At 44.4% G+C, this 13,156-nt stretch overlaps 1 protein-coding gene and 1 long non-coding RNA gene across 4 annotated transcripts in view; both read left to right on the forward strand.

The window, feature by feature from the left end:
- TENM2 (teneurin transmembrane protein 2) overlaps window positions 1-13,156 on the forward strand; it is a 2,740,530-nt gene that overhangs the window by 504,252 nt on the left and 2,223,122 nt on the right. The window lies entirely within an intron of this gene.
- Window positions 9,392-12,301, forward strand: LOC146810827 (uncharacterized). The gene is made up of 3 exons (XR_014965741.1): window positions 9,392-9,573; window positions 11,027-11,137; window positions 12,081-12,301. It is a non-coding gene; the product is annotated as an uncharacterized LOC146810827 (long non-coding RNA).

The following is a 13,156-nucleotide window of genomic DNA, read 5'->3' on the forward strand; positions in this document are numbered from 1 at the left end:
GTAAAATTCAATTATTGATTTCTGTGGGAGGAAATTGTGATGGTGATTTCTTTGGGAAAATCTATTTAGTGTTAAGAGTTGATGAATTGTGTTTCATCTCATTACCAAATGCATTGCATTTCCTTTACTTTTCAATGAAAACAAAATAGAAATGTTATCACAGATATATTTTATCTTCCAAGTGAAATCCTTTTCTGAATATTTCATCTATGGTGTGTTGACTCTATAATACTATATCCTGCCTTAACTAGCCCAACACCTCGCTGGAGTGGTCAATGCTGTACCTACCAATATAAGACAATCTAAGTCTGAGCACAGTTTGCCTCTTTCAGTTTGTTGCATACTTTATTGAGACAGTGGTTGATTTTCTGTAGATCCATGTTGATGTTCAATATATGTAGCTTTATTATTAAGCTGAAATTCAGGTTTAGTAAATAAAAAGTATATCCTAAATGCAACTTGGCTAAAGGCACAGAAGTCTGAGATCAGTATGAGAAATTTCTTTTTTGTAAATCTTGAAACCATGAATACTGGATGTTTAATTCAACCACCATACTCTAATGAGACAAGACCAGTAAGACACTTTTATTTATCCTCCATGACATGATGAGATGACTGCATTAAAGAACGCCATTTTACGTGTTATTCACACAATACCAGCTTAATTTCAAACTTCCTGCCTATCTTCCAGGCACCTTTGTAACATGCTTTGAAGATAACCTATAGAGTAATTGGGACTAAGGATGCTAATACGTTGCTTAAGGGTACGATTTTAACATTTGAGGATTGATCGAGTGGGTCAGAGCTGGTTTATTTCCAAATTCGGACCTTTTTAGATCCAGCATCGCTTTTGTTCAGCGTGCCTTCCTGAGAAGGTGTTGTTTTATGCAATATAATCTATTTGAAGTCTAATGGACTAAATTCAGGTGAGTTGGAATTACGAGAAGCACAAAAGCTCATTAGCAGTAGGGTTGTTCCATGCTATCTTGGATTTTGGAACTTAAAGATCACTAGGAGAATGCTGCTTCCCCTAGGCACACTTAGGGTATCACTGTGACTAAAGGTACACGTGGGTCATCTGGTAATTTTGTCTAGATTGGTGTCCTTTATTCTAACAATGATAATCGTAATCTACTTTTAAAAACATCTTGATTGGCAAAGTAGCACTTCTGAACTTGATTGGATGATGGCAAAAGAGTAAACAGCCTATCCGGCGGCTAAAAGAAGACCTACTAAAGCCTGTCGCGAGACATTGGCGGATTGTGCTCCTACCTCTAATTAAAATCTCCCAACCCTATTTACAAATACATTTAAAAATCATACCAAGCTTGGGTTGAGATTTTCATATTTTAATTCTCCAAGGCTTTTAGTCGTACTCACATATGCTAACAGTTATTCATAACTGTTTGATTTTTAAAATGCTTGACAAAGGCAAATTTTCCCCTCCAAAGTATTTTATGCTCTCCAGGAGTAATATTTTACTCTACACCTCCACCTTTTATTTTTGTTATGAGGGTTTCTGTTCTCTCCTTTGAAATTCTGTTTGTTCTGGCCTCGGCAAGAATTACTATGCAAAATCTTCCAAGGTACGAATAGTCCAACAAAGTTCTCATGAAAAAACACTAACTCTCATATATGTAGATGTACATAATTGCTCTATAAAATTACTCCTGCATACGAGTTTACCATACTATGGTAATACTACTTTTGAGTAAACATATTTTTGAACACAATGCTTTTTTTGTTATTAGAAAACATGAATTTGCACTTATAAATATAGCTGTTTTTCATATGTAAATTGACCTTGCAAGTGGACATGGTTGTGAAAGTCAGTCTCAGAGGGAGACCTGCTCCTGTTTCTTCTGGGAAGATTGCTTGCTGACGAAGGCCGCATCAAGAAGCTTTGTGATGAGCACCTGCAATTAGAGAAATGCTGACTATAGGAAACCTATGAAAATGCTTTGTGAACCAGTTCTGAGGTACTACGAAGATCTCATAACACTGCCTTCATCTTTTTCCCGCTGTCATATCAGCAATAGTGTTTACTCTTGGCCAAGAGCCGATGTAAAAAAAAAACAAGCATTTGCAATGCAATAGGTCTCGCATTTATAAGAGTTTGAGCTATTGGCATTGTAAAATTACAATGCCTTTTATTTATGTTTTGGTTTTAAAACAAATAAAAGGCATTGTCATTTACAATGTCAGTAGCATAAACTCGCATAAAAGCAGTGTGTGGAGTGCAGCAGTGTGCGGCGTGCAGCAGTGTGCGGTGTGCAGCAGTCTGCGGCGTGCAGCAGTGTGTGGCGTGCAGCAGTGTGCGGCGTGCAGCAGTGTTTCGTGTAGCAGTGTGAGGCATGCAGCACTGTGTGGCGTGCAGCGGCGTGCAGCAGTGTGCGGCATTGTGCGGCGTGCAGCAGTGTGCTGCGTGCAGCAGTGTCGTGCAGCATGCAGCAGTGAGTAATGCAGCAGTGTGCAGCAGTGTGTGGCGTGGTTTGTAAACAACAAGAAAAGCGGACATCAAAGGAAGGGTGGGAGGGAACGGGCATATGGGGTGTGAGTTATAACGAAAGTTAATTGTTGTAAGAGGGGATGCAGGAAGTGAGGCCGAGCACGCGCTGGCAAAAGCAGTCTGCTGCTTTCAAGTCCGATGCCAGATGCCAGCTTCGCGCTTGAATGCCTCGCATGCACTGGCCATAAACTGCATTCCTAAGGTGCTGAAAGTCAGAATTGTATGATGTGCAGGCAGTGCTAAAGTCACTGGATATGTAACAGAGGAGGCTTTCACATACAGCCTAATCTCATTGATTTACTAATGGATTTTAATGCTGTAATTGATGAGGAGAGGGTAGAGGGGGCGGGCTTAAGGGAAAAGTTGAATGGGACACAGATGAATGTTTTGAAGTTCCCCAATTAATAGAGGGGGCGTACATTGCAGTGCTATTTTCGACTCTCTTCCATACAATTATAGCTCTTCATTCGTTCTCATGGAAATTGTGAGATTTTAGGATTTTCTTTATTTGCTGTCAGTATTCTATGTGTGGACTTTCAATCAGTTCAATTTAGGTCTCTTGTCATGGCAGGGCTTCTGCTATTTTAGTAGGGGTTCATTAGCGGGCACTTTTATGTGATTCTCTCTTCGACTGACAGGATGGTCACGGCTGAATCACGGACCAGTAGACCTCTAGCACCAGAAGATCTCGAGCGTAGCCTTAAAGCACCAGCAGCACTATCTGGATAGCAAAGTTGACAAAACATAATCTGCGGCGCCCACCCAGTGACCTTCAGAAGAGTGCCAACCGCATAAGGGATACCACCATTTACAATGCAGAGGGATGGTGTAAGCATGCTTCTGGTCCCAGGGCCAAGCCTCCCTTTCCTGAAATCTGGTCAGCTTCTCTTACACCCTAGGTGGAGAGAACCCATCTGCAATGAAACAAACTCCAGACAGATCGTTTGCAGTTGTTTCAAGAAGAATGGTGAAACCAGCACACCATGCTGTACTAATTTAAAGCCACTAGACCCTAGTCAGTCATTAACAGGCTCTCTTTGAACCTCAGCGATGTAGTGCTTGATAAATTCAGCCAGGAAAATGCTTTATTTCAGGGCCGGCTTTAGTGCTGGTGGCGCCCTGTGCGACAATGTTTGTTGGCGCCCCCCCAATGGACACCTCCAGCATCTCGCTAGCACCCTTTAACAGTGACCAAGTCACCATAACCACACTCTCTCAGATGCATTGAATTAGTTATATAGCGCCACTCATACCAGTGTAGGGTGTCCGAGCACTTTGCATCACACACACATTACACAGAGACAATCAATCATACGAGTGTAAATCAGTGTATAGAAAATGTTACTTAAGCCAAAGCACTGAAAGTGTAGGAGTCACATGTCACCCATACTGCTAGGCAGTATAGTTTAAGAGTGCTTGGTGTGGAGAAGCACAAACGCAGAGTCGAAAAAGAAACAGCATAGTTGGGAGTTTTCTTTAATAATAAGAATCGAATTCTAGCCAAATTAACCCTTTTTGCAACATTAATCAATGTTCTAATAATGTATACTTTGCAGTGTGTATGCAGTTCTGTGATGAAAGTTAATAGCTCACTGTTGTATATTAGGACTTTAAGTTATAAATTGCAAGTAACAAAACGATGTCTCTTTTGAAAGCAGTAATCTGCTGACCTGTTTACATCATATGTAATCTACTTGATACAAGTTCTTTGCAGCAGGCATATTAACCCTCTGCACTAACTTCACCTAAATCAAAACCTCAACTATACAAAACGCTGATCTCTCACCAGGAAGATAATCACACGAGTTTTCTTGACATTTATGTGAGGCCTGGTAATTGCAGGCCGAAAGAAACGCTGCAGCAGGTGCTTCAAAAGCTTAATAAACTTTCAAACACGGCGCTCCCAGGAAGCCAGCACCTGGTGCGGTGGCACCGGTCGCACCGCCCTAAAGCCGGCCCTGCTTTATTTGCACATAAATGAAACGTGGATTTTCATCATTTTTGTGAATTTTGCTTGATTGCGCTAAAATATCATTTGAAATGGATACGTCACACCCACACTTGCTTTGGGACATACCTTCTTCCTTCCTTCACCCTGTGATATGGTGTTCAAAAGACCAAACCAAGTGCAATGATGTTGACAATTAAAAAAATATAATTAAAATCCTATCGGATTAGTACCCCAATTAGGTACCATAAGTGCGCTGCTCTTGTGCATCTTTGCAGACTGGAATCATGGGAGGAATTCTGGCAGGTTTTTATTTGGAGCAGGTGACAGAAGTGCCTAGAAAACACTTGGGGGTGGGAGGGTAATTCTTCCAGCAATAGGCAGCCCTTTGACCCCAAAGGGCGTTGCGCGCCTGTGGCCCAGCCACGATTGCAGACACCCGAGCTCCTGGTTCCGAATGAAAACGACGGGAAAGCCAGCTTTCAGGTGAGATGACAGGCGACGGAGCTGACATTTCTGAGTAAATCGACATCTTCCCACACAAGCGAGCTGCAGCCCTCCTTATCCGCTCTGCTGAGGCGCCAATGCTACTCATCTTACACAGGGCGTTTGCAGGCTCCGAATAGGAGCAGGACGGCTGAGCACCAGCATCGCTTTTTACTGGCAGCATTTGTATGTGTGCGTTAGTCTGGAGGAGGGAAGAGGGGATGTGGTCGTATATGCATCTATGACTGCTAGACAGAACTGTACACGCACAATAGTGAACATGTTTGATGCTCCGTTGTCATGGAGATCAGCTAAGTACAGTTGCTGCTAAAAAAACAAACAAGCTCAAGATGTGATAATAATAACAGTTACGAGCAAGTGCACGTCTCGACGATGCGCCCCGGCACCAGGCCAACGGGAACGGCAAACACTACGTCAGAAGCCCTGTGACTGGCATCGCACACTGACTGAGAATGCAGTAGGCATACGGGCTTTTGTCAGCGGTATTTGAATCGGAAGACAGTAAATGCCGAGGACAGTATTTTATTGGGCAACGGCAAAATATGGAATAATAATATTTGATCTCACGGGTGACCCGTGAAACTAGACCGGGAGACCCATGAAACCGGATTAAACAGTCTCTATACCTCTAAAATGCAACCCCTTCCTCCACATTTAAAATGCTAACTTTTCAACAAGCCTTCGGCCGCGCGGCCGTAAAAGTAACGGCCGCGCGGCCGTGAAAACGAAAGTAATAGCGATCGCGATCAAAGCGAAAGTGATCGCGATCGCTTGGAGGAGCGCTGTGTGGCAAGCACGTGAGTGGTGCGCGCGCAGCAGTGATTGGCGGCTGCACGCGTGCACGCTCACGTGCACTCAAGCTTTAGGCCACAGGCAGCACTTTTAAAATCGCAACTACAAAATGTCTCTCCGAGCCAGCGCAAGCGCTGGGGCTCAGCGAGACCTAAAAATCTTGTAGCAAGCTTTCAGGTATTGACTGCGGAATGTGCCATTAGGTATTCAGACGTATTGATACTAAGTCCTATGCTTTTTGCCAGCTTTTAAACGTAGATGTAACCTCTTTCTGCAGCAGGTTCAGCTCAAGAGGTAGCTCAATACATCAGTGAATGTAGCCTGCCTATAGCCACTTAAATCCCTTCCTTATTTTCAATGAATAAGACAAATTTGCATTCATTGAGACACTTTACCCCATAGACTACCACCTTTGGAGACTGCTGTTCCCTGAAATTTCTCACTTGTTCTATAAGTTAATCTATACTGAATTTACACATATTATTGGGAGCTTTTTTCTCTTTTTCCTTGCCACTTTTGAACTAATTAGAGACATACTTGTATCTGTTTTTGTTTTAACTGTGCTGGTAATTGTCTTCTGCATTCACAAATAAAAACAAAATTGTTTTCTAAAACAAGTGCTACAGCAGGAGAGCAAATTAGTACTTGCGTAATGATGTTATCTCTGCGTACACCAACAGAATAACTTCTAAAAGTTGCATTGAAATTTCGTTTTTTTTAAAATAAAAAAAGCAGTGCTCCCCCCTCTGCGTGAGATTTTCTTCCCAAGATGGAGAGCATTGAGCACTTTTTAGTGCCCCTTACCAACAGGTTTTATGGGGCAGTAGCAGGCATTGAATATCAGCTGTGTCCGCTCAGCCAAATTAGGTGGGCTGACATAGAGCCAAGCTCCAATGGCACTTACTCCATCGGGCTGCCAGAAGAGGGGGACCATGTTGCAGATGGAGTGATGTTTGCCCTCGTCAAACCTATGGTATGCCCGATTCTTAATTGTCATTCATTGCAACAGAGTTCCCTCTCTGTTAAAATGTAAATTAGACCCTTTAAGCTGCAGTCTGGCATCTTGCAAGTGCCCAGGATGCTGTTTAGGGGTTGGGGGATTTGGTGGCAGTTTGCTCCTAGAAAGTTTCTGTCAGGGGTGGAAGGATGATGTGGCATCTCCGGATTAGATAGAGTCATACACTTTTCAAAAAATATACACCCCCTCTTTTTATCCCCGCACAGGGGCAGAGATTCAGAAAGATTGGGGAACTACAGAAAAAGGATGTACCTCCAGTGATTTAATCACTGACGGGATTGGACTCCAGGCTTTTACTTTCTGGGGCACTTGCCTCCCCAGTAAAGGGTGGAATTGTACCCTGGATCTTCCGTAGACAATTTCCCAATAGAGGTTTACCAAGAGGGGATAGCCATGACACATAGGTGCCTGCAAGCTGACAAATGGTCATATGACCAGAAGAGTGCAGGCAAGTGCTGTAGTCTGCATTGAGGGCTTTTGAGTGTACCTGTGGAGACTGCAGGTCACTAGGAGCGGAGGTGCAGGAGGGCAGGTCCCTGAGCTCTTCCTTATCTGAAAAGCAATCTAAAGAAAGATGCTCTAGGGAACCATTAAGGAGAAATTCCCTAAAATGATTCAGAGGCGAAGAGGCCCTGAAAGGATACTCTGGACGCTAGTGTACAACATCAGGAGAAAAGGACAGGCAAACCTCATCAAAAGAACCCCAAAATGGCAGGATTTTCTATTTCATTCCTGCTGTTCATGTGCAGCACTTGTGGGGGTCTCTGGGCTGAGAAATCCTATATTACGGCCCACTGGTTACCTCGATATTTTAATAGGGGTGGGCGGAATTTGCGGAATTAACTTCCGCAAATTATCGCGAGAATGCAGAAAATCTCCGCAAACACGCCGGAAATATCGCGAAGACGCGGAAGCTTTTTTGCTGCCTGTTCGCGGTATTTTTTGCGTGTTCGCGGGTCACCAACTTACCCATGCGGTTGCTCACGGGCGCGGCCATCTTGTTTTCACTTGTCCCGCCCTCTGGCGTTGTTTACTTCCTGTTCCGGGTCGCGCAATGCATGTTCGCGGTCGATATTTCCTGTTCGCGATCGCTTTTACTTGATCGCGTTGCTTTTTGCTTGCTCAGGGAGAAAATATCGCGCGAACTTGCGCACGTGGTCGCAATGGGCGCGGCCATCTTGTTTTCCACTCTATTGCATGGTTCTGGGGCCTGATTTTCAATCCTCCCTAAATCTTTTCAATCCTTTGTTTATAGCCACTTTTTTTGGATCTTTATTACTTATTATTTCTCTAACTATTTTCCTGCCTCTATATTTTTGGTTTTTGTCTACTTTTTTTTTGTTTTTTAGCTACTTTTTCTCTTTGTATTGCCCGCTATTTATTTCCTTTACTCCTTTATTTATTTTACCTTTTCTTTCCCGCCCCGTCCCCAGAACCATGTCCAAGGGCAGGGCTGTTCGCCGGCGCAGCCAGAGCCGCGACCGCCTTCCTTGCGGAAGGCGGCGCCCACAAGGGGTGCATGCACGGGCCTTATTTGGGGAGGCGGAGTTGGCTGCACTAATTTTCTTTGTGCAGCGCCACCTCCCCTCAACCCTGGCAGCAGGTGGCAGGCCTGGGTCCGGGTACGGCCTCCGGGAGCGTCGGCAGCGGTGGGGGAAGGTGCGCCGGGCAGTGTCGCGCATCTCTGGGGTCCGGCGCACCCAGGCACAGCTGACGCACCGGTGGTCCGACATCCTGGACCGTGAGCAGGACCTGCTGGACCTGCTAGGAGTGGAGGTCCCGGGGCTTGGTGAGTACCTATTTAATTATTACAACTTTGTGTCTGTTCTTCTGCTCTATGTTATATATTGCGAATATCTTTTTTTCCTTCCAACCAGCTAGAATGTTGCTGCTTGCAATACATTCCAGGTTAATAACGTTTAAAAGTCTTCTGTGATTATGACACAGGTGCTCTTCTGCGCTACTACTAATCTTACTTGTTTGCAGCTTTGCGTTTGCGCTTGCTTAGCGTGATTCTTTACGAGTTTATTTTAGAGAAATTAAGTTACGTAATGCTACAGTGACTCACGTCCACTCCTTACTTTGTCCTGTCACTAATAGATAGGGGCGGATTGATACATAGGTTTAGGTACTTTGTATGAGCTTCTAATTGGTTAGTGGTATGCGTGATGCCCCCCCTCACTCAGTTACGTGACGTGCTGCTAGTACGGCAGTCTTTAGAACCTTTCTAGTTTGTTCAATGAGTGGAGGTAGGCTTTGCAGTTACTTAGCAGTAGCAGATCAGCATCAATCAAACCAAAATTTGGTGTATACAAAAAAATGTAGTCATGTTCATGTGTCCTCCATGATTGGATCATACACATTGTTGAGGAATACAGTGGAAATGCATACTTAATGTACAATTGGCATGCCTGGAATAGGTGGGCTAGGTTGGGTGGTACGTTGTACTAATACTTAGGCTTACTTGTAACTTAGTTTTCTGGAATCAGAATAGAAGAATGGATTACTGTTGATAAATAGTAACTTAAGTAGTCGAACTGCGAATCCCACGATATTACATGTTGACCAGATGAGATCGGTCAATGTAGTTATTGCAATTGTTGTTTACATAAGTGTTTTTTGACCGTTGTTGAAAAATATTGTATTTGTTTGACACCATCCATCAATGTTTGTCTCTTTCTTAATTCTTATATCTCTCCTGTCCATCAGCACCCAGGGGCAGACCGACAGGGACTGGACAGTCGGCGGGACAGGAACACCACCAGGAGGACACCGCTGAGGGCTCCTCTGCTGGCCCCAGTAAGTCTTCTTGTTTTTAATAATATTTCTTATTCCATAACTTTTACTGCCCCATTTCTCCCGAACTATAGTGTGTTTCCAAATGCTATTTTTTTACCACCAATTATCCTTCGATCTGTACGGTTTCAAAAAGCTTATCCCTGCCTCCGCTATGATGACTGAGTACTACTACTTACTATCAGTCTGTCTGTCTGTACTGTAGTAGCTAGTCTTGCCCAGTTGGCCAGTGCCACTCTTTGTGAAAGGTTGTAATATAAAACTCATATTCACCAGTAGCTCGTACAATCCGTTGGGTCGTTGTCTTGTACTACTTTTTACTCTTATTGATGTTGAGGCTTTGAAAATTCACAGCAACAACAGCCCTACCAGATTTCTTAATATTTTGATATGATACCCTATAGGACATACCACTGTTGTAGGGATCTTGCACATACATTTGCACCAGAAAATAGGATGTTGGTGATGGTAGGTTGGACCTTCCTTGCACACCTCAATCAGAAATTCCGCACCCACCACAATTCCACTGCTTGACTATAGTACTGTCTTGTCATACCTATTAGGTCTCGGAACCCTCCCCCCAAGATAACCAACAAGTAGACAACCCAGAACATAACACACCCAACCTCTGTCGTGGAAGCAATTCACATGCACACCCTTACTTTAATTTGCTCACTCGTGTAAGTTAGTCCACTCCACACCAAATACCACGAAGTCTATGTAAGTTTAAAATGTTTATTTCAATTTGAGAAGGTCTGTACACTGTTTTCTTAGCAGCACCAACCGGCAAATCAATAACATTAAAACAATATACATTGTTACACTTATACAGTTGGGAATTAAATCATGATAACTGAACAGTGGTGGAAGGCAGCACCACCATCCCATAGCAATTTAGTTTATATACATTTATAAATGAAGATGTGAGTGAAGGGACCCCTCACCTCAGAAGAACCTAGTACTGGTAGTTGGTGCATCGTTCAGAAGCTCTGGTTCGTAGAAGGGAATCTTGCGTCTGTAATGCGAAAAAATAAATGGTGTGCGTTAGTATATTGCAACTTGCAAGCATTTCTCAGCCGTGCCAAAAAGTGTAGCATCTATGGATAAGCAATATGGACTAACAGTAACAGTAGTACACCAGTTCTTCCTAAAAAAGTGGCTTGTTAATGTTTGTTGACTGCTTGTACGCAGCGCGTAGACTAGACAGTAGCAGTGTGAGGCAGGTCATGTGGGCTCAAAGGTGTCTTAAGAAGCTGCAAGGTAAAGGTAACGTCACATGTGCATGGCTAGGGCTAATCAAGCAAATGCTACAATGATCATATAACTTAGTGTCTACTCTACTACTACCTGATTTGTACTAGTGATGTATGTTAGTATTAACTCATTTTTCAACCTTGCTACTGATCAATAGGGGGGAGGTGTATATGTCGCCTAATAAATGTGTAATGTTTTCTAGGCGCACTACCGACCACCATTGCTGGGGCCAGCGAAGGCGACGCCGAGGGCGAGGATGCGGCAGTTGCAGATAGCAACGGAGGGGGAGTGGCAGCACCAGTGGCAGGCGGTGGTAAGTTAGATTCATAATCTTTAACTATTGTTGAACTTGACAGCACACTCACTGCAAAGGTGTACTGTATGTATATGTATACTGTACAGTTGTGAATTAGGGCCCCATTAGGATGGTGGGCGTATTGCCCCCGCCGGTCTGGCTGGAATTCACTGCCGTCACCGCAGGGGCAAACCTCCCGCCATCCCTGTAGAAAATATTCAGACATGTCCAGGCGGAAAAGGGTTCAATATGGCGGTGGTGTCTCTCTCACCACACCGGCAGCCATATAATCTGCATTTTGGAATGCCTTTGCGTGGCGGCATTGCCGTCCGCCACGGAAAGGCCTGCACACATTGCAGCGTATGCTTGGGGGCCCCCATGGAGGGTACCTACCGATGCTATGGTACCCCCCCGACTTTCAAAGCAAAACGTGACAGGCTCCGTGCGAGGCCCGTCATGTTGTGCTTGGAAAAGCAGCACAACATTTTAGCATTGCTTTCAGCAAAGCCAACCAGAATTTAAATTTTAAAAAACAGGGTGCGCCCGCCACTGTGCCGGGCGCATCATCCTAATTAATTGTCCCCACGGGACCCCCACCCTTTTTAGCAGTCGGATGGCGGGTGGACAAAGTCCGCCCGCTATCCGATGTCGTAAGTAAGTATGAGTTCTAGGTATAGGACTAGGAGCCGGAGTATTGAGTAACCAATGTCCTCATCTATCTGATTTCAACTCCGCTTTGAAAGTTTTATGGAGAAGAGCACCTGGTGCACTGTTCAACTAAAAAGTGTAAGACAGGTGGAAGGAAGAAGGACGGGCGACATTTAAAATGTTATGTACTACTGTGCTTTATTTTATAGTGCTACTCTACCATGCCACTATGTGTATAAATAATTACCTTGTCCTACTGTTTTATTAAGACTATATTTTACAATTGTCTTGTTTTTTTCTTTTTGATACACAGCAACTCTGAAACTCAACCGTAAGGAGTTGGCCGCCAAGGCACGGCGCCGGAAGCTGGAGGCAATCCAGCAGGAATACCGGCGGCTGGTGGTCCTAGCCGAGGAGGAGGAGGAGGCTGCTGCAGCTATTGAAGGCTCCTCCAGTGCCCCGGGCCCCAGCCACCGCCCTCCAGCGGTACGGCGCCACCGCCGGACGGCTGACCGCCGCCACCGTGTCATCTCCGGTGCCCCCCCCCACTGTGGCTGCAACTGCCGCGGCCTTAGACGCCGCGTCGCCCATTTAGAGGACCAGATGCGTGTCCTCCTCCAGTCCCGCCCCACCAGTTGGTCCCTGTCACTGCCCCTTTTTTAATTCCTGTTCGTTCTTCACTCGTTTGGGCGTTCTCTACTTCTATGGACAGTCGTTGGGGTTAGGGAGGTGGGTGGGTCAGCTTTTGTGGGTTTAGTTTATTTGTTAGGGTCAATTAAATATATTTTTCCATGTTACATGCAATGTTGTTAATGTTTTGTAGGTGGGGTAACTGTTTTACATCACACTGTTTCCTTGCTGGTGCGTGGCCGCCCATAGCGTGTGTTTGATTTCAATAATTTGCTGACTGTATAAGACACAAACAGATAGATGCGACACACCTCACTCATTGACTGGTCCTACTATGCATTCTTTGGAGTGGTGTTTGAAACTGAAATCATTGACAACATGTCCATTATTGATTCTGCCTCCCCCAAACTTCTCTCTTACCGGTGCTTGATGTTTATGTCCAACTGTGGCACAGCACTGGCTGCATGGTGAAGATGGTTTCCTTTTTCATACATGCCATGATTGGGGTGGTGGTGGTAGTATAGTAGTAGTAGTATACACTGGCAGGGTGGCAGCATTTCCAAAAAAAGAAAAGGAGATAGTCAATCGCCTTTGAGAGACTGTTAGAGGAGTAGTTGAATGAAGTACATCACAGAATTTACCGAGCAACAATTATATGCTCAAATATTTGACAAAAAAACTGAATGCTGGTTATTATGAGGATAGCCTACTAGACAGAGTTACAAACTATAGTTTTGTCGACTTGACTATGCCTACAGT

This window comes from Triturus cristatus, chromosome 7 (assembly GCF_964204655.1).
Source record: "Triturus cristatus chromosome 7, aTriCri1.1, whole genome shotgun sequence".
In the NCBI taxonomy this organism is placed as follows: domain Eukaryota; kingdom Metazoa; phylum Chordata; class Amphibia; order Caudata; family Salamandridae; genus Triturus; species Triturus cristatus.